Below are 5,000 nucleotides of genomic sequence, written 5' to 3' on the forward strand. Positions count from 1 at the left end.
TCCGCATCCTTTCGAGGCAGACGTACTCGCGCACGCTTCGTACCGTCACGCCGCTCCCACATGTCGATAGTTGCCATCATGAACTCCTTGCCGAGCTCCGTCAGCATCGCCCGACGCAGCTGTTGCTCGTCCGCCAAGCAGTCTATGTTGGTCACCAACACTTGTGACATTTCCGTGCGGACGGATGCTTCTCCCAATTCGCCAATGGCCACGCGAATCCGTTGGCACAGTTCTTCACTGTCCACGTCGCGGCTTAGCGGCAGCTTCAACGTATCATTTGGCGTCCGCTTCCCGACACCAATTTGCCGTTGTACTTCGGCCAGTTGCTCGTTCGTACGCACCAATCTATAAATATCAGAGTAACTCACACCCTGAGTTGGCCTCACCTCAATCACATCAGGCCGCTTGCGTAGCTTCTTCACCGGGCTCCTGTTGTTTAACAGTTGGCCTTTCAGCTGCCACTGCTGCTGATGCTGTCCAGCCACTCGGTTACCTTGCTGGTTCCCTGGCTGGTTCACTGGTTGATTCGTCCGCGGCTGCACCTGCTGCGGACGCTGCTGCTGTTGCTGCTGGGCTGGCTGCTGGCGTGCCGACTTACGGCGCACCACCTCGGCCCAGGAGCCGCCTTCCTGGTCCGGAGACGGCACCACCGTAGCCGTCACCGCACCCACTGCCTGCTGCTGCTGCTGCTGATGTTGTTGCAGCTGCGACTGCGCAGCCACCAACTGCGTCAAGAGCCCGGAGACCATCTCTCGCTCCTTCCGATTCTCATCGCGCAGGTACTGGACCTCATGGCGATGACTCTCTTGCAGCTCCGCTAAATCCTTGCGGAACTGCTCCGCTTGCTCCGTCATTTGTGCTCTGAGGAGGGCCAGTTGGTCCTCCAAGCGCTCGATGAGCTTTTCCATCGACACTACCGACGCTGCTGCTAAGGCTGTGCCAACTCCACTCGTTCGGCCAACACCACTCGTGGCTGTGGCCTTTCCTTCCGTAACTCGACTAAGCATCACCACCGGTTTCGAACTCACCGGTGGCCGGCTCTCGGTCGATCCCGACCGTGACCGCAGGATCCGACTACTGTACGACATCGCCAGTCCAAAGGAGTCCGCGCTTTACGCTGGATTTACTCCCCCTCCACGGGGGGACGCCAGCAGCGGACCGCCACGATGATCGCCCAAGAACAAACAAAAAACTCAAACAAATTTTATTAAATAAATAAATATGTTTTCAAAAATTTGTTTTCGGGTTCGCTGTCTGCCGTCCTGCTTAAGTCTCCGCTGCGTTGCGTTCGCGCCTAAATGTATACCGTCCGCATACACTGCCTCGGGAGCTTTCGTCGCTACGCGCTTCTCCACCTCGCGGATAGGTGGCGCTGTGGAGCAGAAGCTCTGAGCTGTCACAACGCGTCGCTCGAGCGCACACCCACACGCGACGATCCACCTGACGCCACTCTGCCGCTATTTTGCACGCACTTATTTTATAGTTTTTTGGCGTTTTCTACACTGCCACCGACCGGAATAATGTTCTTCAGTGACGCCACTACTGAATTAACGTTCCACTTAATGTTTTAATCGCCTATTTCGCGTATAAACAGCACTGGTCTGTTCCCATACAAAATGTATGGGAGAGATTTCTTTCGCTTTTATCAGGCGAGCATCGTCCTGTTTCGTTAATATTTCACCATTCAGGGGTAGAAGGCACTAAAAGACACTGATTAAAACACTTTTTGGCCCTTTTCGCAAAGTTTTACACCCGAATTTTCCGCTTTTAACCGGAGCGACACAGAGGCACGTCCGAGCACTGCTATGACAGCTGTCGCACCACCACAGGGATAACTGGCTTGTGGCCGCCAAGCGTTCATAGCGACGTGGCTTTTTGATCCTTCGATGTCGGCTCTTCCTATCATTGTGAAGCAAAATTCACCAAGCGTAGGATTGTTCACCCTTTCAAGGGAACGTGAGCTGGGTTTAGACCGTCGTGAGACAGGTTAGTTTTACCCTACTGGTGTGTGCTGTTTGCCGCTATCTTAACGGAATTCCTGTGCAGTACGAGAGGAACCACAGGTACGGACCACTGGCTCAATACTAGTTCGACCGGACTTTGGTATGACGCTACGTCCGCTGGATTATGCCTGAACGCCTCTAAGGTCGTATCCAATCCGAGCTGATAGCGCTTCTCAAACCCATTAGGTGATCGGAAGCTAGCGGGCTTAACAACCCTCCGAGATCCGTCGGTGCTGCCCCGCGCACACTGACGTCTCATCCCCGCTATAGCACTAGACTGAGCCGCAACGGGCGGGAGCACGCTGCACGTGGAAGTACCTTACCACAGGGAACCCTGGTGGCTGTGTTTCCGTCGACCGTGGATACAACTAGTTTCGACACCTTCGACCGCCCGCAAACGACGGGACTACAGGCTGGGAGCTGCGAGTTGTAGAGATGCGTTCGCATCGATCCTCTCAGGCGACCCATGCTTGCTGGTGCTCGCGTTCACTTTGGGAATGGAGTGTTCGCGAGAGTGACTGTTGTGTTGTGTGTGTACAGTTGGTGCTTGCGTGCACTCCCATAGTGGAGTGTTCGCGAGCTTAAAACGCTAAGTCCCGATTAATACTCTCCTCGCAACATTATGTGCGTGGCTCCACGCCAAGTGGGATTAGCGGTGCGAAACGCGATTGGTAAAGTCGATGGTGATGTGCGTACCAACAGGCGATTTGTTAAGTCAAATGCGATCTGTGGTGCAACAGGCAATGTGTGTTTATTATCTGGTGCTGTTGGAAGTCAATACGATTTGACTTTCAAAAATTTTTCTAAGTCCCGATTTTTTTTCTCGTCGAGTAACTACAATGCACTATTTCTATCGCAGCGGACTTGCGGTTCATGGCCTAAATGATCGCGAACGAACACGTATTCGCAAAAAAATTTTTGTATGAAAAAGTCACCACTCGGGTACCTCCATACAAAAGAACCAAGTTCGGGTCGAGTGGTCGATGGACGTCGAAGGTGAAAATTTTTCATCATGGAAAATGTTTTCCAAAGTTGAAGCAAATGGGCCCTAGAGTATGAAAAGTGAAACCACGGATCGATTTGAGAAATAAAAATTTTTGTATGAAAAAGTCACCACTCGGGTACCTCCATACAAAAGTACCAAGTTCGGGTCGAGTGGTCGATGGACGTCGAAGGTGAAAATTTTTCATCATCGAAAATTTTTTCCAAAGTTGAAGCAAATGGGCCCTAGAGTATGAAAAGTGAAACCACGGATCGATTTGAGAAATAAAAATTTTTTGTATGGGAGGGCCCCTGCTAGAACATTTTTCCCAAGTGCGACCATTTTACCCAGTGAGTCAAAAAAAAAATTTTTTCACGGTGACTCAAAACTTCAATATTAGACTCCCCTGAGTATGAAAAGTGAAACGAAAATCATTTTTGAGAAGAAAAAATTTTTGTATGGGAGGGCCCCTGCTAGAACATTTTTACCAAGTGCGTCGATTTTGGGTCGCCGACACAAGCTCGGGTCAAAAAAATTTTTTTTTCTCGGTGACTCAAAACATCAATTTTAGACTCCCCTGACTATGAAAAGTGAAACGAAAATCATTTTTGAGAAGAAAAAATTTTTGTATGGGAGGGCCCCTGCTAGAACATTTTTCCCAAGTGCGTCGATTTTGGGTCGCCGACACAAGCTCGGGTCAAAAAAATTTTTTTTTCTCGGTGACTCAAAACATCAATTTTAGACTCCCCTGACTATGAAAAGTGAAACGAAAATCATTTTTGAGAAGAAAAAATTTTTGTATGGGAGGGCCCCTGCTAGAACATTTTTCCCAAGTGCGTCGATTTTGGGTCGCCGACACAAGCTCGGGTCAAAAAAATTTTTTTTTCTCGGTGACTCAAAACATCAATTTTAGACTCCCCTGACTATGAAAAGTGAAACGAAAATCATTTTTGAGAAGAAAAAATTTTTGTATGGGAGGGCCCCTGCTAGAACATTTTTCCCAAGTGCGTCGATTTTTGGGTCGCCGACACAAGCTCGGGTCAAAAAAATTTTTTTTTCACGGTGACTCAAAACATCAATTTTAGACTCCCCTGAGTATGAAAAGTGAAACGAAAATCATTTTTGAGAAGAAAAAAATTTGTATGGGAGGGCCCCTGCTAGAACATTTTTCCCAAGTAAATTCGATTTTACCCGGTGAGTCAAAAAATTTTCAAAAAAATATTTTGCCAAAATCGTGTTCATTGCCTATTATAAGGGACCAGGTCAGCTCGCACGCATTTTTGGAGACCATATGGAAAGTGCGTCTGGGATTGCGGAAATTAAGTTTAGAGTGTTAAATGATGGTTTCGCAATCCCGAAAGGCTCAAAATCCACCCTAAGGTTCCCCGGGTGAAATGTGGTTTCCAAGGTGTGAGCACTATCGGTGATAGAGTTGGAATGTGATTTCCAGAGCGCAGGGCGACTGGGCTAGAGCGAAAATCATAGACAAAGGTAAGTATTGGACTGAACGACTCGAAGCAAACGAAAATCATAGACAAGGGTAATGGACTGAACGACTCGAAGCAAACGAAAATCACATACAAGAGTAATGGACTGAACGAATCGAAGCAAACGAAAACCGCAAACAAGGGTAATGGACTGAACGAATCGAAGCAAACGAAAACCACAGACAAGAGTAATGGAGTGAACGAATCGAAGCAAACGAAAACCAAAGACAAGAGTAATAAGAGTGAACGAATCGAAGCAAACGAAAACCACAGACAAGAGTAATAGAGTGAACGAATCGAAGCAAACGAAAACCACAGACAAGAGTAATGGAGTGAACGAATCGAAGCAAACGAAAGTCATGGACAAGAGTACTGAAAATCGGACCAAACCTCTAGAAGCAAACGAAAATCATGGACAAGAGTACTCAAAAACACGGACCAAACCTATCGAAGCACACGAAAACCATGAACACAGGGATAACTGAGAACGAACCTACCTATCAGAGCATGTGAAAGCATGGACAAGAG

At 48.1% G+C, this 5,000-nt stretch overlaps 1 pseudogene; it reads left to right on the forward strand.

The window, feature by feature from the left end:
- The window catches only part of LOC128307618 (uncharacterized), a 6,648-nt pseudogene extending 4,163 nt beyond the window's left edge, over positions 1-2,485 (forward strand).
- Positions 2,486-5,000: the final 2,515 nt, after the last annotated feature.

This window comes from Anopheles moucheti (genome assembly GCF_943734755.1).
Source record: "Anopheles moucheti chromosome X unlocalized genomic scaffold, idAnoMoucSN_F20_07 X_unloc_11, whole genome shotgun sequence".
Classification (NCBI taxonomy): Eukaryota; Metazoa; Arthropoda; class Insecta; order Diptera; family Culicidae; genus Anopheles; species Anopheles moucheti.